The following is a 26,338-nucleotide window of genomic DNA, read 5'->3' as shown; positions in this document are numbered from 1 at the left end:
GATTTCATTCCCTGAACTTTCAGTGAGTTCAGTCAGAGATGACATCAGAAACAAAAATTTTGGAATAGTGAAGAGATTTTGAAACTCATTACACAATAACCTACATGCATTAAACAATTAACCCTATTAATTCGTAACGTAGAAACGGAGCGCTGGAGCTGCACAGATGTTCCATGAAGCCATTTGGCCAGGCTAACAAAATAAGATAAAACACTGGATAAATGTCAAGAAACATTTATTTAAATAACAGATTCTATTACTCTAAAAACCCAGATCCATCTCACAAGTCACACTTCAAGATATTCATCTAAGTTTGGTCAGAATCTCCACACCAGGCACGTGCACACATAGACATGAAAGGGGGCTTGAGCACCTGCCCTTTTTATTCCTGGAGAGAAAGTGCTCTTTTTTTCTGGGATGCTTTTTTTTTTTTTTGAAAAATAATATTTATAATGTTTGAACACAGCTTCCCTGTCAAACAAATATATTTATTGAAATATAGTATCTAAATATCAGGTCAGGAGTTCTGAAGCGCTCCCTCTCCCCCGATTGTTAAACCCGATTGTATTGCTTCCGCTAAAGAAAATAGTCCGCTCCGTCTCTACGGTTAGAATCGTGTGAGTCCATAGCAACGCTCTGTTTTTCATGGCAACGGTCTGTTATACTCTGCACAGCGGTCTGTTGGTTATAACAGACAGCATTCTACATTGGAATTCAACCAAGCCATGTAATAAAATAAGTTAATAAAATAAGCATATATCACCACCAGGTGATATGCTTTAGTTATTTTGTTTATCCTATTTACCTGCATTTCCCTGTCAATTAGATGCAAATGTGCGCATTTTAACTAGATGACGCCTAATTTGCATACAGAACGTCCCCAGTTATTGACTTACATCAAGAGCCTTTCCCCCTGAAATTTAGAAATGTAAATTGGTGAATTTAGAAGAAATCTACAGATGCAAACAGATGGAGGATACACTCTAAAAATGTAGTAAATCTGAGTAACTGCATCTGGTACATTAATAAATAAAACTGAGTAGAAATAAGTTAACATTAAACTTTAAAAATAACAATATTTATAAATTAACTATTTAAGTAATTTAACTTTTTTTATTTCCTCAAAACCTTTATAAAATAGTATTCCATACCACCACAAATACATGCATGACATTGGCTTTTATTGAATTTTACTCAATTATTTTGGTAAGTTTAATTTTAAAGTGTTATGTATTCTGATAACACCAAAATAATTAAAATGATGTAGTGCCTTGTGCAAAAATAAACAAATTATTAGTAAAACACGCCCCTCTGTTTGATGCAGATATTTAGGTTATTCTAAATATGAAGAGTTCAGATGAAAAATCCTCTAAGTGCCATCTGAAATTTCCTTCAATAATGATCATTTTTATCAAGCTTGTATGTTTATGTTCACTTATTTCACATTACTGGCAATGAAAATTACCTATTAATTGTCATTTAAGTTAAATTACTGAACTTAAATACGAGCTTGAAAAAAGAGGCTTTACTTTAAAAAAGAAGCCCACTTAGAGGCTTTTGCATCTGAACTCTTCAAATATACTTGAAACTAGTAGCATAGAAAATGTTTTCAAAACATGCACATTGTGGAATGGTTTCCTTTGCTGCTCTATAAACCTAGTGAATACTAAGGAGACCATGGTTTCTGTGAACTGATTATTTTGTAGACATCTTTTGAAAATGAAACAAATGAAAATGAAAAGTTTGAGGAAGATAAAATTAATTAACTTTTTAAATTATTTTTTTTTAAAAAGAAGTCAGAGTTGCATATATATATTTACTTTTTTGTTTAAAAAAAAAAACTAATTTTGAGAAGTTTTGAGAAACTAATTTTTATTTCACTTGAGCCCCTGCCCCTCAAAATGTCTGTGCACGTCCCTGCTCCACACCATCACTGGTGATGACAACCACGTGTTCAAACTGGGCCGATCTGAGTATTATCACACAAGAAAACAAACAAACAGGAAACATGTTGAGATTCAGTTGTTCATCTACGATCACTGGTTCTCAACCAGGTCCAAGGCTCACCAAGGGCCTCGGCAAACTTCTAAGAGTGCTGCAAGATGACTTAAAATTTTTCGATATCATAAAGAAAAAAAAATGAAGTGTGATTTCCTATAAAATAATAATAATGCAAAAATAACAATAATAAAACAATCCTATAACACCATTAGAACTTGTATACATTTTTATGAATACTGTCTAGTTCTGCCAAGCTCAAAAATATTTTGGGAGGAAGAAATTGTGAGTCCTTATTCAGTATGGGGCCTCGGAGTCTAATGTATCCATTTTCTTATATTGCATATTACCCCACTCAACCTTAAAAATCAGTGCTCTAATCAACCACTGACCAAGTAGTAACACTCTGCTCTCACCTGCCAACAGGGCAATCAGCTCATTTGCAATTAACACTGAAGTGCTCTCCAGTGAAATATATGCAGTTAAAGGAAAGTTTATCCCAGAGCACTTAACTCTCTATACGTGCTTCAAATTCTAAGGGGAACTTAGTCTTTCCAAGCTAAATGTCAACAGCGATAAAGTTCTTAAATATTCTCAATAGAAATTGGCCACTTATTCTTGTATGAAGTAAAAATGATTAATATAGGAGAGAAGTGTAGGAGAGGAAACTGGACACAACATGCACCTTTTGTCATCCACAGATGTCCACTTGTCCCTCAGGATCTTGAATTCTGATGATCCTTCCATAAGAATGGGTTCTGGAAAAATGGATGGATGGTTTAACTTCCTGAAATGTACAAATTCATGCTTCCGTTGATGTTCTTAATAACATTCAATCTGTCTGTCATCTAAAACAATGATGGGTACCCACACAGACCTGTGGTGAAGGACATGCCCTCTTCCATCTGTAGATCAATATCACTGGCTGTAAAAGAGAAAAGAAGCATGAACCACCAAAAGACAATCATTTACAGTATATAAACAGAGCAACTGAAAGGGTCCTTGCACCGGTGCTCTAATTAATGCTAAAGCATCTTAGCTGATCACATGAATCAGCTGTATTAATAGGGCTGCAATAGAGTTTAACAAATGAGTTAGCTTTAGAAGTAAAGCTCATAGATAAATCAGAGGGTTAGTTCACCCAAAACTGAAAATTGTCATAATTTACTAACAGTAATTAATCTAAACCTTCACTAAAGAAGATATTAGCATCCAATCTATAGAAGATCTTTGACTTTCATTATAAGGACAAGGAAATTAGATGACTGACTTTAATTTTAAGCACAAACAACAACAAAACACCCCGTGACATTTTTCCAAATATCTTGCGTTCTACTGAAGAAATGCGGTCATACAGGTCTGGACATGACATTTTCAGTAAAGTCAAGATAATTGAGATATAATTTCTAAATATTTTAACTAAAATAAATTAATAATACATAAAATCATTTTAAATATCACTGTGATGCCATATCTCTGGATAACCAAGGAAATATGTGCCGATCCCATGGCCGATAAAATATGGACACACACAAAATCCGTTTGAATTCGCTATGTTGCTGTAATTCAGAAAAAAAGGAAAGACTCAATTTATGTTTAGCCAGGTTTATCTTGGTTGATGTGTGATAAATTTCTTGTATATTTTCCGTGTCTGATTAATGATTAAGTGTAAAATAACATTTTCTCATTGGGTAAAAAAAAAGTCTGGTTTACCCATGAGCCTGCACCCAGTAAGAGGGCGCTGCCTTTGAAATGCCCAATTTAACATGGAAATAACATTACAGACAGCTTTTCACTGTGAACAAGGCATGCTTGAAATGTTCTGGTATAGATGTTTTTTTTTATATTCGGGGAGGCGGGGAGGGAGGGTGGGGTTAGAGGACAAAAGTGTGTAACAGACAAAAAGCAAAAGACGAAAAAGAAAGAATAAAAGACAGAGACAAAGAATTGCAAAGAAAGAGCTGGAGAGAGGATGCTAGGGTGCCAGCATGATAAAAAAAATAAAAATAATAAAAGCAAGAGATGGAGAGAAGGAGTGAAAGAGAGGTCTAAGTGCTTTTTCCTGAGGAGAAGTAATTGTTCCCTCTGTGTGTATATAATAACAGTGTATGTCTCTGCAGAAGCTCAGGATCCTACACAGAGAGAGAGAGCGAGACAAAGCATCGCTTCCTCAAAAATATCTATTGCTACACTGCACAAACTACTACACAAACTACACTCACTTAAAAGTATTATTTTCAAGATATAAATAGAATAAACATTTATATATATATATATATATATATATATATATATATATATATATATATATATATATATATATATATAAATGTCATAAAAATTATAATAAAATATTCACTCTTTTTTTTAGCTAAATGTTTTGACCTTGAACCCATTTCGGCATCTTCACTTTTGATACTGTGCACATTTAGGTCTTTTTAATAGAAATGGAAATGCAATAAGATATTGTTGAAGGTGTTTTTGTACTGTATGTGAGTGACTGACTATGTCCTCTCTCTGTGAAAAGGCTCCTGTGGATCTTTTCGTGTCTCTGCAGGGAGCTGAATCCGTCCTGGCAGAGTCTACGATTCTCAAAGACAGCAGGAGCAAGCCTGTAATTTACATCGCTCTCTCTCTCTCTCTCTCTCTCTCTCTCTCTCTCTCTCACACACACACACACACACACACATACACACACACGGACACTTGCACACATGAACACATGAACACATCCAACAAGACAAACTAACCTGTTATTTACACCCCATTGCAGGAAAAAACCCATTGCACTCTGGGTAATTGCCTGCTCAGAGCTCACTGAGAAAAACATTAACTCTGTGCAGCCCTTCTTCAGACACTATCAAATAAAGACTGACGAGGCAAGATTGCAGTCTTTTTTCTTCTTTTGCGCACAAGAGGGATTTCAGAGAGGTTTAGGGGTTAGATGAGCTATTTTTAACAGGAGCAAGTTGAAAGATGCAATGAATAAAAGAACATTTCCCACAGACATCACTCTTGAAGATGTGGGATGCTGTTAGGAATTCAGTCTGTAATGCAATCTGGGATGAGTGTGGGAATGAACACACACCTCGTAGTGTTGTCAATGACACACAGAGGTTGACCTGGTCCACAGGTGGTGATGGCCTGATCTCTGCACTGACGAGTCACATCCACTGACTTTCACTAACGTTCACTGACTGAGCCAATCAGAAATGTTTCTGAGGTGTCACCGTAGTAACCTTCTAGATAAACCTGTAGAATATACATAGCATTCACTATTTACAGATACTGAGGTGTAAACAATAACTTCATTGTTTTGGAATCTAACAGCAATTTACTAACTTAGAATTTAAACAAAGGACTCACTGTAACATCTATATCGATGATATCTCCACCCTGCAATGGCTCACTGTGTGAACAAAATATAATACTGAATCCATATAAGTTGTTAATAAATACATAAAAAATGCAATTCATACATACTTTTAATTTCTGAACTAAAGTCAATTTCAATTTATTTTTGAGGGGTATAAAGTACAAAAATCAGGGGTGATATGATTGTTCTGACATCATAAGAAAAAAAGCCTAAAAAATTTTTTTTTTAAATAACTTTAAATAAATTAAGTTTAAGTCATGTGGTGCAACCATCAAAATCAAGTGGCGCAACTAACATGCAGGCTTTAAACAAAATACATTGCGTCAAAGCAACTGAACAACATTAATTAGGAAAACAGTGTGTCAATAATGCGAAATGACAGTTAAAGGCAGTTCATCAATGAATTCAGTGATGTCATCATCTCAGTTCAGTTTAAATAGTATCTGTGCAATCATTTGCAATCAAGTCAACGATATCGCTGTAAATTAAGTGACCCCAACTAAGCAAGCCAGAGGCTAAACACACCTATACAAAGTACTCAAGGTCTTTAAGAGTCCTAGAAACAGAATAGCTTTAAGTCGAGCCTCGAAAATTAGCAAAAAAAAAAAAAAAAACATGCAACACTGCGGTTTACTGGGCAGAATGGATGTCAATGGAGGAGAGGCTTCAGTACGCTAAACAATATCGATTTTTGAGAAAACAGCTTATCAATTAATAACATTACAATCTGTCCACTAATCTTTAACCTGTTTCCATTAAACAGTTATTTTGGAGTGAACAATATTTGGAGAAAGTGCAGCAAAAATAGTTTTACAAGAGTAGTCACAGACAATTTTGAAACGTGTTCCGTTCACTCTTATTCATTTCTATGGAATCTGCAAACAGCGTCTGTCTGCCACACAACTCTAACAGAAATTCAATGATGTCAAAACTACAATGTGGTTATCAAGGCATGTGTGTAACAAGCTGCCCAATACATTTTCTGTAATGGTAGAACCATAGAGGTTGGTATCTACCAGTAATAGTACCATCTCTGCTAGAAATGTCTAGACAGGTGTTTCGGAGCAGGTTGTAGCCAAAGTCCTTTAAAGGCAAGTCATGTCACTCGGCGGCCATCTTTGAAACACCTCTCGTTCATGCAAGTGCAGCTCCTATCTCTTTCCATGGGGAAACATCAAATTCTCCAAAACTGTTCACTAAGCTTAAGATTAAATTTCATACTTGAAATCACCAAAGAAATCTGACAACTGTGTCATAAATGTTGTTACTTTTACTCAAATAACGTTATTAAAAGCTTGTTTTATCAGGCTAGATCAGCCTGTGTCTGGAACGCCATGGCATACTACATTGTAAACAGAGGTACAGACTGACTACGGAAAGCACCCATAATCAGAGGTGGAAAGAGTAAAAAAATATTCTACTCAAGTAAAAGTACCATTACATTAATGAAATTTTACTTAAGTACAAGTAAAAGTACCAGTCTAAAAATCTACTCAAGTAAAAGTAAAAAGTAGCTCATTTAAAATTTACTCAGAGTAAAAATTACTTAGTTACATTTTAACAGTGGGAGGGAGTCAAAAATGGGACAGGCCAAGGGTGTCGAACTCAGTTCCTGGAGGGCCACAGTCCTGCACAGTTTAGATATAACCCTAATTAAACACACCTGATCCAGCTAATCTAATCATTTAGGTTTATTTGAAAACTACATGATATGTGTGCTGGAGCAGGGGTAGAACTAAACTCTGCAGGGCTACGGCCCTCCAGGAACTGAGTTTGACACCCCTGGGATAGGTATATTAACCTCAAACTAGTTGTTTTTAATTAAAGGAATCCGTTATTTAGAATAATAAAACATTTGGGCTGTTACCAGGCAAATCAGTATCAACAAACTCATCTTTTAATGCAGAAGATTCATTGGAAGTGGCATTTAGATGTATTACACTGTTTAGTGAAGGACAAGAATGCATTTAACCTGCAGTTACAAATGCATGAATAATGTTTTGATATACAAGACATAAAATGTTGAATACTCATTTGAAATGATAAGAAATTAATTATTTTAAAAAATCAAAAGATACTTTAAATGTGAAATTAAAATGGCCAGTATGTGTCAGCAAGTCACTGTTAATAAGTGAGTCATTGCGATTGAACCGAATCATTTAAACGGTTGATTCATTCAGGAACGAAACACTGTCACGTTGCTCAGAGACGCAAAACTGTGCTTTGGTGGCTGTGTTTGGAATTATTTTCTGTTGTAGAAACAGAGCTAAAAAAAGCAATATGGTGTCTAAAACGCAAGTCTCTTAATTAACTTGTTTACTGAACTGTTATATATATGTATGTATATATTCATGATGATTTTTGGAGGAAAAGATGGCATTCTTTGTGTGATTTTGATTTAATATATGAAATTATATAAATATGTGAATTTTCTGCCCCTATATCTTCAATTTTGTGATCATTCTAAATGCATTTTAGGAGACTGAATCACACAGTGGAAGAACGCACTATAAATGCGCGCGCACATCATTAAAACAAAAATAGCACACTCCTCACCACTGTCTTTTTGGCTAATTTGTGCAAAACCTCTTGCTAAAATGTCAAAGCTTCATTTTAACCACCAATGCAACGATGCAATTATTTAGCTTACCTCTACATTCTTGCGAAGGGTTGATGTCTTGTAGAGATTTTATAAGCTGCTAGTTTGGTCTTCCTAGGCAAGTACAGCTTACACTGCATAATCGAGCATACATATGGCCAGGGTTCACTTCATTTCCTTCGAGTTCAACTTCAGAATATGACGGGGTTTCGTTTTCAGCGGTGTCTGCACCACTAACGCCTGTTTTGACCGTCTGCATCTTTCTTGTGATTTTAGCGCCAGTTTGCCCTCCTGCCCATTATTTACTGCCGTAGTTTCCAGGGAGCGATTTATTTTTTTTATTTTTATTTTTTTTACTCAGTAATTAATATGTTTTAAAATGTAGCGAAGTACAATACTTCAATCAAAATATACTTAAGTAAAAGTAAAATTACAGATTTTAAAAATTACTTAAAAAAGTATTAGTACACAAAAAAGCTACTCAATTACAGTAACGCGAGTAAATGTAATTCGTTACTTTCCACCTCTGCCCATAATGTAAAAGAGAGGGGTAGGCAATTGTGAAGAATGGCTCCCTGATGGACTATAAAGTCTATTTCATCTGTCGACATACCAACCTAGAAAACAAACAATAGTGACAGTGTCTGCAAAAACAATTCAAGGACATGTCACATCAAGCTTATTCAATGCTACATTCTCAAATTTCAGGTAAGTGTAGAGTAAACTCTTTCCTGCCAGCAGCAGTATGTGTCTGGCTAGTTGACATGCTCGTCTCAAATCCTGGATCTGCTCCTCATCTTTAATCTCTATGTAATCTGGCCACTCAGGCACATCATCCGGTTTTTGGATGTGCTGAGAGAAAAGAGCATAGAACATTTGTGATGCACAAAGCTCAAAAATCAATTAATTTTCAAAAGTGAAGTGACATTCAGCCAAGTATGGTGACCCATACTCAGAATTCGTGCTCTGCATTTAACCCATCCGAAGTGCACACACACAGAGCAGTGAACACACACACACACTGTGAACACACACCCGGAGCAGTGGGCAGCCATTTATGCTGCGGCGCCCGGGGAGCAGTTGGGGGTTCGATGCCTTGCTCAAGGGCACCTACGTCATGGTATTAAAGGTGGAGAGAGCACTGTACATGCACTCCCCCCACCCACAATTCCTGCCGGCCCGGGACTCGAACCCACAACCCTTCGATAGGGAGTCCGACTCTCTAACCATTAGGCCACGACATTAAATTGTCATTTTCACTTGATGAGGCCACAATAACCTTACAGCGTACAGCGTAAGAGGGGCACACTACACCAGGCTGAACAATACTAGAAAAAACAATGAGGTGGGCATTGGTGGGCAGTAGATGAGCTTCTGTGGCAGTTGTGCTACTCTCTGGAGCAGGCTTGCACCACCTATACACAACAAAAGAGATGAACAAATAGTGTGATAATGCACTGCAAAGTGGATTTCTTAGAGGTGTGAAGTGTGATACCAAATTAGAGCAAATGTACATGTTCAGTCCAAAGGACACTTGAGTACATTGATATTGTGAGATCACTTTATACAATGTAAAAAAAAAAAAAAATTAGCAATGCAAAGCAAGATTCAAACCAAATATAACTACAGACCGTAAGAGATTTTGGACACAGTGACAGTTAAAAGGTAAAGTCGCTGGCATTTTAAACCAGCTTAACTCACCAGGTTTTATTTCGATGAGGAGTATAAAGTTCAAATGAACAAATAGTGAATGAATGCCATTAAGTTAGGAAAAGAAGGCTATTGAAATTAATCAGATCACCTATGCAAGTTTATATTAGACAACTCAGAAGTAATTTCCACAATATTATTTAGTATGACCAATAAGATTAATTTCACTTGCTGTGAAACATAATGCATTCATTTGTGAATGTCTTTTCCCCACATCCTTTTGCTAGTGTGAAAGTATATTGGTGAGTTCAAGTCATGTCAGAAAGATCGTATTTACATATTGAACACACATGAAAGGCACCACAAAGTCATAATTATAAGTAGGAAACTCAAAATTTTCTAGCCCCAGGTTTCCGAATTGGAGGTGTTTCAGTGAGAAAATATGGCTGACACAAAAGAGGCAGCATCCATGTTGATGGTAAATTTGTTTAAATTAATTAAATTCTTATAGTAAATGAAAAAAAAATAAGTTGCATGAACAAAATAAAATATTTTTGTACAATTAAGATAGAATATGATTAATTTTACAGCACCATAAATTGAAAAAAAAAAGAAAAATTCAGCACACATTTAATGAGCATACTTTAAAGACAGCACTTCATGCTGTAGAAGTGGAGGCAAAAAATCTTGCGCAACCTTTCCCCAACCAAAATGACATCATCTGCATTTGACATCAAAATTGCGTCTTCCTAACTTGTGAATATAAGTGCATTTTAAATTCTCCTGGGAGGTTTGTGTTTATGAGTTGGGATGTCATAATTACGATGTCAAGCATGTTTAAGTAATTTGATCGGAGAAAATAACTATTAATTAGTTATTAAAAGAACAGTTAATTAGTTAACTTTTTAATTGATTATTGTGTAGCACTAATTTAAATATATAAAATCCATATTGATGAATTGCATTATATATAAATATATATAGGAACATAATAATACTTATATTTAAATCATTTATACCAAAATATTCTATATAATCACAATATTCTAAACTACACTTGAATGACTCGAGTGTCAGTATTTGATGATGTTGCAGTACATTTCAATCAAATGTATTCTATTGTCAAGTCAACGTCTATTCTCAAACCCTGTGAATCATGTGCCAAACCCATTCCCTTTCTCACAAGAATAACACAGCTGCATTGTAAACAAACAGTCCATACAATTACACAATGAAGTGATGCTCACATAATGTGTTTAATTTTAAATCTGAACCACAAATGAAAATAATCTGAGATCCACCACCTCACATCAACAACCATGTTGTGACTCACGCCAACAAGGACTGCAGAGTTTTGCCTTCAGAATAATAATAATAATAATTAAAAAACAAAAAAGAAATATGAATGTATATATATATATATATATATATATATATATATATATATATATATGAAGAGTTCAGATGCAAAAGCCTCTAAGTGCCATCTGAAATTTTCATCTAAAATTAGGATTTTTGTCAGGTTTTCTATATTTATGTAATAAAAATCGTAATTTTAGATGAAAATTTCAGATGGCACTTAGAGGTTTTTGCATCTGAACTCTTCATATATATATATATATATATATATATATATATATATATATATATATATATATATATATATATATATATATATATATATATATATATATATATATATATATATATATAATATATATAATGATTTAAAAGAACTGTCACAAAAAAAACACAGTGGTCAAAAGCCCAAGATAAGTGCAGCTATACACAGGAAAGATGAAAATACCAGGGATGAAGGGAGTAGTTCAGAAGCAGCGGAGTGGCAGCTGGGGGTTTAGAATAAAGGCAGTAGAGGGTTAACCCAGGGTGGGGTAGCGGCTGTGTGTAGTGACAACAATTTGGGTGGTAGACAGCAAAGGATGTGGCCTAAAGGATGTGGACTGAACTGAATTCCCTTTGTGTGTATGTGTGTGGTCGGCTTTAGACTTAGACTTGTGCTTTAGCTGGTGTGTATAATCCTTACTTCAGGACTTGCAGTGCATCAGTGTCATGTGTCAACTTTAATGTCAATGTATTACTATTAATTGCTCTGTAAGCCTAAAGACAATTAAGACGATTCATACATTATCTTTCCTAAACAGTATGCGAGACTGGAATTTGTGCATCATTATTTATAGTATGCTGAAAAGAGTTCTATGGAATGAAGTTCTATTAATTTGTATATTATTATTATGTAGAAAATCAATCGCTGCATTAGTTCTTAAACAACATAAATGTCATCAAAGTTTAATGAATAATGCAGTTCATTTGTGTTTACCTAATTGGTTTATTAAGTGGTAAACCAGCTAAACCATTTTCTGCTTGTTAATAACCATTGTCAACTGAGTAATTTTTCTTGCTGCATAAAGACGATCTGTAAAGTTGCAAAGACTAATGTTTCAAATCCAAAGAGATAGGGCTGCAACGATTATGACAAAAATCATAATGGTGATTACTCCCTTGAAATTGTAATTGCGGTTTATTATTTACGGTTATCACAATTTACATTGAATGATGTTTATATCATTGTAATATTATGCCTCAAATGTCAAATATACATTGGACTGTTTTTTTATTCTTTAAATTATAAAAAAAGTAAAAATATTCATGGTATTATAATGTTAATGTTATGACTTACAAATGAGAACAATAGAAGCAATCAGGTCAACAAGAGAACAACAACAGTATACAAGTGCCATGACAAGTCTCAGTTAGTCTAGTACCGAATGCATAGCCAGGTTGTTTTTTTTTAACACACACTGTAAACACACACCCGGAGCAGTGGGCAGCCATTTTGCTCCAGCACGCGTGGTGTGCCTTGCTCAAGAGCACCTCGGCCATGGGTATTGAGGGTGGAAGAGAGCACTGTTCATTCTGTTCTTGCTGTATTGTTGTTGCCACCATGTTGTGGAAACGCTGTGTTTCTTTGTGAAAGCAAAACTACTTTGTTTGGCCTTCCAAAAGAGCACAATATCTGCTTCATTATGCCTAGAGCCGATCCGTGCTGGTTGCTGAGGAAATACATTAACTTCCCTGTCCTTCGTCGAATCCCACTGGATGCAACAAATGCCTCATTTGTAATGGGTTTTACTGGTTTTGTCTTGTCGTGCCAGGAGACTGCATCACATTATGTTAAGGGGTGTAACATTTCCGTCACACGCTTGATGTATTCAGCCAATCACAACACACTGGATAGCTGGCCAATCAGAGCACACATTGCTTTTAGACCGATGAGCCTTGTAAAAACTATGCGTTTCAGAAAGGCGGGCATAGAGGAGAAACAATAATGTACATTACATGGAAAATAACGTGTTGCATTACAACGAATACACAACATAATGTTCGTTTTTAGCAAGGCCATATAACTCCTTCAAATAACTGAAATAATAAATACATATATTTCCCTGTTCTTGTTTATTTAGCTATCTTACTGAAATAGGAAAGATTCTTTGTCAGGAAACCCAACAATTCACTTTGGGTTATAATTCACTTAAAAGTAAAAGAAAAAGGGAGAAAAAATGGCTGAGCAGAGACCCTGCCAAACCAGCAAACATTAAAGAGCTCCAAGACAGTGCCATGAGTCCAGTCTTCCTGCAGTCTTGTTCTAGTCTTGCATAAAACTCCCAAGTGTAATGCATAAAAAATAGGCAAATTGGGACACAGCGCAAATTATTAAAATTGGAGAGACTAAATATAAAAGTTTAATCATCTGAATAGCCCGTTATGTATGACACAACATACGGTTTGAAAATGGAATTAGATTAACCAATGCAGTTTTCTTTTCTTTTTTTAAAAAAAAACATATTTCATGTGTCATAAGTCTCGTCTCGAGAGTTTAGCTCCGCGAGCCTATGTCATAAAAATATAATAATGGTTTTAGTTCGAGAGCTTTTATAAAAATCATTCTTTCTAAATGTGATGTAGGCTATTGCGACTTCAAATAAACAGAAACAGACTCGACTGAATAAGCAGGCTAGTCATAACGCTTTATTTCTGTGACTAATTTTCAATCCTGATAAATTAATTCATTATGATCAGTGTATCACTTATTATAGTAAAACATTGATGCTTTTGGATTTAAATATTTAACAAAGCATGCAAACAAACGGCCACGTTTATCATGTTCGTTCTGCGATTGCGCTAGTTCCAATGGCTTATTTCTTATTATTTCTGATAACTTCTCTTTGTTGGAGAAATGATGGGGTTGCATGACGTTGTTCTTGAGAGGCGTGTGAAGGGCAGGTTTTAGTGAATTTTGGCCTCTGTGCCCGTTTAAAGAACTGGCTCGCACTGGCCCGACAAAGAGGCTAATGACTGAGAATCTTTAACAAAAACACATGTGTATTAACTTGTTAAGCAGGCATTTTTGCCTTATTTCCATATATAATGACCCTCAAATTTATCTGGAGAGCTTGTACATTGTGTATTGGATGGGTGAAAAGAGTCAAGACCAAGGGGATCTGATTCTTCAAGGCCAGGGAACATAAATGAGGTCTGTGAGATCAAGGCAGCTCTGCACCTGCTTGTGGCAAAGACCCCTAGACCTCAGACCAGCACTTTTACAGAGAATGAGTCCAAACAATAATGTTTCTTCCTAAAAATCACAAGACAGAAGGACATTTGTGATTACATACATTTTCCCAGCTGCATATGTTAACTATATCACTCTGAATGATATGATAATGGCATACTGTAAATGTGTATGTACAGTACGTGTGTGTGTGTGTGTGTGTGTGTGTACATTTTTGGATAAATGTCATGTACATCCATCCTAAAACCTCTCAATATGTTGATATTATATAAGTAAATATAAAAAATATGTAGAGTGAGTGAGAGTGAAGTGACATTCAGCCAAGTATGGTGACCCATACTCAGAATTTGTGCTCTGCATTTAACCCATCCGAAATGCACACACACAGAGCAGTGAGCACACACACACACACTGTGAGCACACACCCGGAGCAGTGGGCAGCCATTTATGCTGCGGCGCCCGGGGAGCAGTTGGGGGTTCGATGCCTTGCTCAAGGGCACCTAAGTCGTGGTATTGAGGGTGGAGAGAGAACTGTACATGCACTCCCCCCACCCACAATTCCTGCCGGCCCGGGACTCGAACTCCCAACCTTTCGATTGGGAGTCCGACTCTCTAACCATTAGGCCACGACTTCCCCAAACATTCAGCCAAGTATGGTGACCCATACTCAGAATTTGTGCTCTGCATTTAACCCATCCGAAATGCACACACACAGAGCAGTGAACACACACACACACACTGTGAGCACACACCCGGAGCAGTGGGCAGCCATTTATGCTGCGGCGCCCGGGGAGCAGTTGGGGGTTCGATGCCTTGCTCAAGGGCACTTAAGTCGTGGTATTGAAGGTGGAGAGAGAACTGTACATGCACTCCCCCCACCCACAATTCCTGCCGGCCCGGGACTCGAACTCACAACCTTTCGATTGGGAGTCTGACTCTCTAACCATTAGGCCACGACTCCCCTACTGTAAAACTGTAGGTATAAACATACAATACACACACACACATATATATACATATGTGTATATGTGCATATATATATATATATATATATATATATATATATATATATTTATATATATATGTATATGTATATATATGTACACAGAGAATTGTTAGTTGAGTCTTTTGGACGGTGGCCGAGGAGGTAGTAGAGGAGCTCCAGGACTGCCAACTTGCCGGCCAGTGCCTCCTTCTCGAGAGTCGCATACCGTCGCTCCGCTGAGGTCAGCTTCCGGCTGATATAGATGACCGGGTGTTCCTCACCGTCGAGGACCTGGGAGAGGACAGCTCCCAACCCGGTATTGGATGCATCCGTTTGCAACAGGAAGGGGCGATTGAAGTCGGGGGCCCTGAGCACGGGCTCGGAGGTGAGGGCTGCCTTCATGCACTGGAACGCGCTCTCCGTTTCCGGGTTCCATGGGACCTTCTCTGGCTGCCCTTTCCTGGTCAGGTCTGTCAGGGGAGAGGCTAAGGAGGAGAAGTTAGGAATAAAACAGCGGTAGTAACCCGCCAACCCCAAGAAGGCCCGTACCTGCGTTTTGGTGGTGGGCCGCGGCGCGGAGAGGATCGCCGCCACCTTCTTCTCCTGGGGTCGAATGAGGCCGCGGCCCACTTGGTAGCCGAGGTACTTGGCTTCAGTGAGGGCCAGGTGACACTTATGGGGGTTGGCGGTCAGCCCAGCCCGGCGGAGTTCCGACAGCACCTTCCGTATGCGCTCCAGGTGGTCCTCCCAAGTCTCGGAGTGTATGACCACATCATCTAGGTAGGCAGCGGCGTAGGCCTGGTGGGGCTGCAGGAGGATGTCCATAAACCGCTGGAAGGTTGCGGGAGCCCCATGCAGGCCGAAGGGTAGGACCCGGAATTGCCAGTGGCCACTAGCGGTCGAGAACGCTGTCTTCGGCTTGGCCTGCTCCGTTAGGGGGACCTGCCAGTAGCCCTTGGTGAGGTCAAGAGTTGAGATATACCGGGCCCTTCCTAGGCGATCCAAGGGTTCGTCCACCCGCGGCATTGGGTAGCCATCTGAGATAGAGCCATCTCAGGTGTTGCAGCTCCGATTTTTGGGCGGCCGAGAGGTGGGGGTCCATGTCCACAGCCACGGGAGGTCGCTGAGCGAGGGCTGCAAGCTGGGGCCCAGTCCCAACCCAGCGCTTCAGAAAGTTCATGTGGTACCGTTGGTCCTCTCTGCGTCGTCCGGGCTGCCGGACCCAGTAGGTGACAGAGCAGATCCTTTCCATAACGGTATAGGGTCCTTGCCAGCTGGCCAAGAATTGGCAGGCGGCAGTGGGGACTAGAACCATGACGTGGTCTCCAGGCTGAAACTCCCGTGGCTGGGCCGCCCTGTTGTAATGTCGTTGCTGGGCCTGCTGGGCTTTGGCAAGGTGCTCCCGGACGATGGGCATGACCCTGTCAATCCTCTCCCGCATCTCCCAGATGTGCTCGATGTTGGAGTGGTGGACGGCCGGCCGGCTGCTGTTCCCAGGCTTGTCTGGCGACGTCAAGCAGGCCACGGGGCTGTCGGCCAAAAAGGAGCTTGAAGGGGTGAACCCGGTGGACGCCTGGGGTACCTCCCGGATGCCGAATAGGACATAGGGCAGCATCTTGTCCCAGTCGCGCTTGTCCTCAGCAGCCACCCGCCACAGCATTTGCTTCAGGGTTTGGTTGAAGCGTTCAACCAGGCTGTCCGTTTGCGGGTGGTATACGGTGGTGCAGAGCTGTTTTATTTGGAGGAGCTTGCAGAGGTCAGCCATCACCCGGGACATGAAGGCGGTGCCCTGGTCAGTCAGTATCTGGGATGGTAGGCCGACCCGACTACTCAACAGGAAGAGCTCCTGGGCAATGGCTTTCACGGTGGCTTTGCGGAGTGGGATGGCCTCAGGGTAGCGGGTGGCGTAGTCCAGGATGACCAGTAAGTGTTCGTGTCCCCGGGCAGACTTTGGCAGCAGCCACACTAGGTCCATTCCGATCCGCTCGAAGTGCACCTCAATGATGGGCAGCGGAATCAGCGGGCTGGGGGGAGGGGTGCGTGGAGACGTCCGCTGACAGGTGGGACAGGCCTGACAGAAACGTTTCACCTCGGCCTCCAGGCCCGGCCAATGAAAATGGTCACGTATGCATTGGATGGTGTTTTGGACCCCCAGGTGGCCGGCCATGGGATGGGCATGTGCCAGTTCCATCACTGCTCCTGTCTTGGTCCGTGGACCACCAATAAAGTTTTCTCCTCCCCCCTCCGCCGGGCAACACAGTACAGCAGGCCGTTTTTGACCACGAAGTGAGGTGTTGGGTCGGGTGCCGGTTGGAGGTCCTTCCCATCGGCAACCCTCACTTGGGCCCAGCAGTGTTTGAGGCGGTCGTCCTCGTCCTGCTTTCGGCCAAAGGCCCCAGCCCCAGTTACCTACTGGAAGAGTAGTAACTAGTGGGGTCAGGTAGTGGAGTTCGCGGGGCGGCCGCCATGCGGAGGGCGGCGAGCTCTCGTTCCGTTTCTCCTTGTCGGGAGGCCATGTGCTCCATAATCTGTTGCTGGCGGATGCTCACCTCGATGAGGTGCTTTAACAGATCCTCCATCTTTGGGGGAGGACTTCTACCTGGGGAAATAGGAAGGGGACGTGAGAAAAAAATGTCCGTCAATAAACCAAGTGAACGGTGATAGGGATGTAGTGGGATCCTGGTCATTGACTTCTTCACTGCAATACCCGCATTCTCCACCAGTGTGACGGGGTGAAAAAGCACACGACACGAGGATCAAGGTAAGTTCCCCGAAGGGTGGATTTTATTGAGGTGGTGTAGGGAAAAATAGCCAACGTGAGGGGTCTGCTCTGTTTCCAGGGTGATGCTGATGAGAGCTCAGGCCACGCGTCACAATATATATATATTTATATATATATATATATATATATATATATATATATATATATAATGTATATATCTTCCTCTACCACACACACACCTGCAGCTAATACACACACACACACATATATAAGCAGCACAATCACTCTCAGTCTGTCTAGCATTTCCGAGAGTTTTCTCTGTGTTTGTGCTTCCCGTGTCTGATCTTGGATTGTATATACCGCCTTTGATTCTCTGCCGCCTGCCCCGACCTCTTGTGACCGTTACTGATTCTGGATATCCCTGACGCCGTTCCTGATTACTGCCTGCCTGACCATTCTGTTAATAAATCGCTGCATATGGATCCAACGTCTCTGACTCTCATCGTAACAATATATGGCAATACTCTTGGCAATATGTCATATATTAGCCTATATTTCAATATAGGATTGGATGCTAAAAGTCTATCTTGAATAACATGGTTTATGGGTAGTTTCCTATTCCTGTAAAATTATTTTCAAAATCACTGAAAAGTATTGAAGTGCTGGCATATTTTCTAGTGTTGTATGGTTGCACAGTGAAAAGTATAATAATACCTCTTCTTCTCATAGCATGTGGTTCACTGTAAAGCACTCTTCATATTTTCAAAATAAGGCTTTTGTGTGAGTCATGAAGAAAGGCAGCAGTGCAGTTGTTTGCTCTGCTGAGAGTTAGAGGAAAACAGTTTTGGTACCCGCTAGGTAAGACTGTACTTGCAAGACTGTAATTTCTGAGCTATCTGTCTGGGATCTGAGGAAACACAGTGACACATTTTCTCTCAGAGCCTGCAGACTGCAAAATTTGTATTGAAACATGACATTACAGCTGAGCTTCGGTCAATTTACAGTCATACAAATGTGTATTTATGTTTATTTGATTATTTTGTTTTTGTGTGTTTGAGTCTTTTGGTTGATCATTCAGAAATGATTCTGCCCTCTAGTGATCTAGGGCTGTGACTCATATGTATATCAGAATATAATTATATGAATGCTGATGATGTGAACTCCTCACAACCTTACAACTAAGCCCTTTAAACTTTCAACATCCACCTTCAAGATGCACTGCTCTGAAAACAAATATTTAAATTTAAGGACAGCAATGCATTAAAAAGCTGTTATATGTGGAAAATATTAAATCCAATATTGTATTAGCATGCATTATTTATATGAAAATAATCATATCTTAATTCTTTAAAAAAACAAGGTATCAAATTGTTCATGAACCAATTTGAATTTAAGTTAACACATGGGTGTTCAAACTAATTATGATCTTTAATCATCATAGAAGTATGGGCTAGTGTGGCATAATAAACCATGTTGGATATAATTAATAGAGCGTGCATATGTCTTAATAGTCAAATTAGTTACGCTTCTGATGAGAGCTGGATTTGCATTTCTGGATTCTAGCTGAACCATGCAGGTCATTTATTTTATGGTTAAGGTTAAGGCCTGTGTGTACAAGCAGGGGTTTTAAGCAGGTGCCAGGGAAAACTTGGAATTATTGTGATTTTGCCTTTGTTGCAAAATCTATAAAAAGGAAATTGTGATTATGAAATAAAACATCTTAGGGTTTTAAAGCATTGAAACGGTAATAAACGAAACAAAAACGAAAATGTAAGTACAATTTTAAAATACATTAGATATTTTTTCAAATTGTTCACATTTAGGGGGCAACACAAAAACTTTCAGTAGCGCTTCACTGCAAAATTAGGCCTGCTAAGAACTAAATTATAAATAAATTGTCAATTGAACCTGAGAGAAACAAATCAGTCTGTGAACATATGTATAAACACACACACACACACACACACACACACACACACACACACACATTGTGACAATGTTGTTAAAATGACATTAGCTTTGCAGCACTTTCACACACATTGACGTGCCTCATCTTGGATATTAAGGCTCTACTGCCATCTAGCGGTGTGTCACGGTAAACCGACTCCGCTCTAGCGCCACCCCATTAAAACCATCAAAATGGCAAGTTAATAGCTTTCAAAGTATTTAGGACGAGCTGGTCCCTTACCGTCCTAAATACGTTGAAAGCTATTAACTAGTTTATATATACAAAACAATCTATGGCTACTAGGAGCCTCCAGAAAGTGTGTAGTTCTAACAAATACACTGTGACTGTCATTTTATAAGTGCATTTTAACTGCCTTGCTGTACAGTACGATACAGAACCTTTCAGTCTCTGATTTACTCCGGGATAATAATTAGTTGGCGCGCCGTACACACGTGGGTTAACTGCGTGTTGTGTTTTGGTGGAACTCTTCCTCAAAACCACTAACAATACGGTTATCTGGACCGTGCTGAAATTCAAAACATTTGTGAAGAAGAGCCGCTCTGGAGGAGTGCTAAAGATGAGTGCTACCTGAGAGATGACATCTGGTGCGGAAGTGAAGTTTGTATTGTAAGGAGTGTAAAGATGAAGCGCCGGTGCTGCACAGCGGTAGAGTTAGTTTGACGTTTGACATTCATAACTCAGATAGTCATAAATATATGCCCTTTACATTGCACAAGGCTTAATTTCTAGGAAAAAAAAATAAATAAAAATTAACCATTTAAATTAATTAAACAATTTAACTACGTGTCATTATAATATAAAACCAATAATAAAATGTTCAGAAAAACATCCATGTTATTGCACAAAGCTCAATTTTTGGAATGACCATTTATGTGTTTTATAATAATTTTACAACTTTTAATGTATGCAATAATATAAATCCATTAAACGACAACATCGTTTGATCTAAAGGTATCAAACCAACTGTAAAATATTCAGAATATTATTCCCTATGATGCACAAGGCTTGTTTTTTTTTTCAAATTATGTCTTAATTGTTTTTATATACAGTACTGAATCCATGTTTTTCATGTTTTATATAATGTATCGACTTAAATTAATTTAACTCTGACACTGTTTAAGATAAAGGAATCAAACCAACTGTAAAATATTCAGAATATTATTCCCTATGATGCACAAGACTTGTTTTTTCGAATTGTTTTATATACTGGACCCACTTAAATGAATTAAACTCTGACATCCTAATAAATAATAATAATAATAATAATTAAACTAAAATCATGTGTCCTAATTGGCTGCCTACCTGCATGATCACTGTTGAGAACGCTCAGTCTCGCACCTGATGCTGGGTCCCGATTGGATGTTTGTTTGCATGATCAGCACATGCACATGTAAAAAGTTATAAAAAACACAATTAAAAAGATGTATATGGGTTCTGATGAAAAACACAAAATAATAATATAAAAACAGGCTTTGTGCATTATAAGAAATATAACTTATAGATTCAGATATACAGTGAACTTTATTGTTGACTGTCTTTACTAACACAGGGAAATTGTTTGCTGACAAGATATTCCAGTGCAGAAAAACATAAAAAGTACCATATTGCAAGTATAAATTATATATATATATATATATATATATATATATATATATATATATATATATAGTATACACACACACACACACACACACACAGAAATACTCAATGTTTGTGATAAGTGTTCCTTTTGTAACATATCAGTTAAGGTATTTAACATTTATATTTATATTGTCGATTTTCTATTTCATTTAGGGTTGACTTTAAAATAGGTGTAAAAAGCAATAAATAAACAAAGCCCTCAATTTACAACTTCATGATATTTTAAATGGTTTTTAAAACCCACAATTGTACAGATAAACAAAATTATTATTCTGTTAATTATCTTAGCAAAGCTTAATATACAAGTAAAAAATAATAAATAAATAAATAAAACTACCATATATTACCTTTTGTAAATTAAAATATATTTTGAAACTCTTGCTAACATGAGATCACAAAATAAGTAGCTTATAAAAACAATACAAATTCTAAAGTTTTTTTATATTTATGTAACTGCCTTAATGTTATGTAGTGATTTTTTTATACAGGTATTTTTATTCTGGGCTACATAATGTGAAAGCGTAGGCTTTCTCCACCTGAGATTATGCATTATATAATATATAAATATAACAAAGCCATTTCACAAAGAAAATAACATTGATTGCCATTAAGGTGATAGTGCTGGTGTCACGGCTTACGCTGCTGGAAGGAACACGGAGCCGAGGGATAAACGAAACAAAGATTTATTAAATCATACATAGACAAGGTAAGTAGTAAGTAACAGGTGGCAAGAGGCAAGTGGCAAGTAACAGGTAACAAGCGGACAAGTTGACACGTAACAAGTAGACGAGTAGACCTGACAAAACAGAACTGAAAGGACAAGGCTTTTGTACAAGGGATAATTGGGAAAACACAGGTGGATGGAATGACTAAATTAACAGGGACAGGGAACACATGCGGAAATGACTAGACACACCTGGGAACTAATCAAACCACATAGAGACAGAAACTGGGTAACAGGGGCAAAAAACACACAAAATGAGTCCAGGTGTGTGACAGTACTCCCCCCTCCCGGTAGGTGCGTCCTCGCACCGTAGAAACAACAAAGGGAGGCCAGCAGACATTGACCACAGAGGAAGGAGCCAGGGAGGAGATGACGGAGGGAGGAGCCAGGGAGGAGACAGGAAGGATCTGAAGCAGGAGGCACCCAGCAGGACCCAGGCCACAGCCATAACGGCCCAAGGTGGGGCCGACGGAGGAAGGAGCCATGGAGGAGGAATGGTCACCGAATCCAGGGACTCGACCTACGGCAACGGAGCAAGTGGAGGAGGAGCCCGAGGCGGAGACGGAGAGCCGAAGAGCCAGGGTGACGGGGAGGAGCCGGAGGTCCTAGGCGGAACTGATGGCTCTGGTGACTGACGCGGCGATGTGGATCCGGAAGGCCGCGGTGAGGCCAGAGTGACCGAGGACTGAGGTGTAGCCGAGGGGATGAAGGAGCCTGACGGAGCCGGAGGGACGGAGGGATGAGGCGAAGCCGGAGGAGTGGAGTCCCGAGGCATAGGATGGACGACGCCAGACCAAGGCGGAGCCGGAGGGACGAGGGAGCCAGGCAGAGCCTGCGGACTGCCGGGCCACGGCGGAGAGGAAGGAGCTAGGAGCCATGATGGAGCCGACGGGTCAACGGGCCGAGGCGGAGTCCAGGCCTCAGAGGCTGGAGGCGGAGGTGAGGGAGACGCCGACCAAGGCGTCGCTGGAGGATGGCGGTCCCGCTGAGCTCGCACCACAACGATGGTAGGCTGAGGGCGAGCAGAGGGGCAGCCAGACGACAGCGGAGGAGGAGGCAGGAGTGGGTGGGAGGGTGGGAATTTTGGAGGAGCAGGCATTGGAGTAAGCTCTGGAGCTGGAGCCCTTCCTGGGCTTAACGGAGGATCAGGAGCCCGTCCTGGGCTTAACGGGGGTTCAGGAGCCCGTCCTGGGCTTAACGGGGTTTCAGGAGCCCGTCCTCGGCTTAACGGGGGATCAGGAGCCCGTCCTGGGCTTAACGGGGAATCAGGAGCCCTTCCTGGGCTTAACAGAGGATCAGGAGCCCGTCCTGGGCTTACAGGAGGATCAGGAGCCCGTCCTGGGCTTAACGGGGGAACAGGAGCCCGTCCTGGGCTTAACGGGGAATCAGGAGCCCTTCCTGGGCTTACAGGAGGATCAGGAGCCCGTCCTGGGCTTAACGGGGAATCAGGAGCCCTTCCTGGGCTTAACAGAGGATCAGGAGCCCGTCCTGGGCTTACAGGAGGATCAGGAGCCCGTCCTGGGCTTAACGGGGGAACAGGAGCCCGTCCTGGGCTTAACGGGGAATCAGGAGCCCTTCCTGGGCTTACAGGAGGATCAGGAGCCCGTCCTGGGCTTAACGGGGGAACAGGAGCCCGTCCTGGGCTTAACGGGGAATCAGGAGCCCTTCCTGGGCTTAACAGAGGATCAGGAGCCCGTCCTGGGCTTACAGGAGGATCAGGAGCCCGTCCTGGGCTTAACGGAAGATCAGGAGCCCTTCCTGGGCTTAACAGAGGATCTGGCATAGGTGAATTGGAAACCCCCTCATTTTGACCCATTTGGCGCTCCACATTTTGCTCCCTCGTGGTGGGCAAAGATTTATTAAATCATACATAGACAAGGTAAGTAGTAAGTAACAGGTGGCAAGAGGCAAGTGGCAAGTAACAGGTAACAAGCGGACAAGTTGACACGTAACAAGTAGACGAGTAGACCCGACAAAACAGAACTGAAAGGACAAGGCTTTTGTACAAGGGATAATTGGGAAAACACAGGTGGATGGAATGACTAAATTAACAGGGACAGGGAACACATGCGGAAATGACTAGACACACCTGGGAACTAATCAAACCACATAGAGACAGAAACTGGGTAACAGGGGCAAAAAACACACAAAATGAGTCCAGGTGTGTGACAGCTGGGAGCATGATACAAATGCTCATTTTAGAAGAAAATTTCAGATCTATATATAATTTGACCATCCGCATCCGCGCACCCTCCGCATTATGTAAGTTTCGTCATCAAAAGAGGCTCGCGGACAGCCGAATATTCGAAATTCGATTTTTTTTTTTGACAGCCCTACCTCAATTTGCTTTTTCCATAGTTTATTCTGTATCGTAATTGTGTGTTTTCTGAAATATTATTTTTAAATATGTAAATGAGACATATGTAATGAAATATGCACTGATTTGCATATATTTCCAGAACAGTAGTGAGTTAACGGTTATAACAGCAGGGATTTTACATTTTTCTTTTTATCCCTCCATAAATCAGAAAATACTGTCAAAAGGCAGAATAAATAAAGTTGATGCATATTTTTAGGAAGAAGATCTTCTATAAATCAGGTGAAGGATATGAACAAACCTTCTGTAAAACCTAGCAAAACCTAAAGTCTGTTGGATGTTTTTTTTTTCACTAGTCTGAAAGGAGACATTGTGAAAAGCCAGCTCTCAAAATTGACCAATCCAGTGCATGGATACACAAAGGTGTAGCCGGTAGTTACTTGCCTTAGATGAGATGAAACTGATCTGAAATGAAATTCTGACAGATTGACATCCTTGAGGACCCTCTGATCAGGAACGTCATCATTCTTCAGACTGTTTTACTACAAGAGGTCAGACACAGGAGTGCCCCAGTCTACAAAAGAATCAAGGATGCTATTCATGAGCAGGAAAAGCACTTCTACACCTTCACTAATGAGCATCACAGGGTAATGCTGTAAAAGGCTTTGTTTGTCCTGACAGTAACTCTGTGACATGCATTTGATTTGACTTGAATACATCTTCACAGACAGTGCTTGATGTTAGGGCCATGCTTGTCATTATCTCCTTTTTATTTTTGTTTTAAGGGAGACATTCATTGAACAAGATCAAGGGGAAAGCTCTAATGGTCTAGCCATCCGTGTCGCTGCTAAATAGTACACCGATCACCTTGCTAAAAAGACCAATGGTGGTTCGCTGAAAGTGGTTCTGCTGACCGATGATCGAAGTAATAAAGAGAAGGCAAAGCAGTATGGTCTGATTGTCTACAGATGTAAGAGACACTTATTTGTGTCTCTTTTTATTGTTCTTGTTGTCATTGCAATGGATATTTGAAGTATTAGGGCTGGTCTAGGGTTATCTTGAATGGAATTGTTCAAAGTGCATTTTTGGGAGCATAATTCCTTATTTTTTCCCTTTATACGCTACCATTCAAAACTTTTGGGACAGTACTTTATTTTATTTTTTTGCATCACAGGAATAAAGGACATTTTACAATATATTCACATAGAAAATAGTTATTTTAAAATGTAATAATATTTCACAATATAACAAATATAAAATCTTACCACCCCCAAATATTTGAATGGTAGTGTCACATTTTCACATGTAATAACTTTATAATTAGCCATTTTTAATTGACAGCGTTCATATGATTAAGGATATTAGAATAATTGTGAAATGTTATCATGTTCAAAAATGAATTCAGGTTTTGTTTGCATGTTGTTTTCTTATGTAGGTGAAGACTATATCAGGAGCTTGATTGGCAACCCTAAACTCATGGACAGACTTGCATTGCAATTTGATGACCAAGGGTGTACTGTACACTGTGATGGATTATCAAGAAAGCTTTTAGTTCTTATATATTTTTATTGTTTTATATTATATTATGATATATCTTTCATGATTCATTATAGAATGAAATCAGTGGCAGTAAGTTACTGTTTCCAGAGTCTGCCCTTATTCAGGATTCAGAGTGGCATTAAGAGCAGACTGTTCCTTCAGGGCACGTTCCATGCCAACAGAGACAACTATCTGGAGGGAAAGGTCTTCATCTGGTCTGTACAATT

General features: G+C 39.7%; 1 pseudogene; it reads right to left on the bottom strand.

Moving 5' to 3' along the window:
- Positions 1-1,896: 1,896 nt before the first annotated feature.
- Positions 1,897-16,024, bottom strand: LOC132141668 (methionine aminopeptidase 1D, mitochondrial-like; annotated as a pseudogene).
- Between the last annotated feature and the right edge of the window lie 10,314 nt (positions 16,025-26,338).

The sequence above is a fragment of the Carassius carassius genome, chromosome 6, assembly GCF_963082965.1.
Source record: "Carassius carassius chromosome 6, fCarCar2.1, whole genome shotgun sequence".
Lineage (NCBI taxonomy): Eukaryota > Metazoa > Chordata > Actinopteri > Cypriniformes > Cyprinidae > Carassius > Carassius carassius.
Note: the sequence above shows the minus strand (reverse complement) of the source record. Positions and strands in the feature narration are given on the sequence as shown.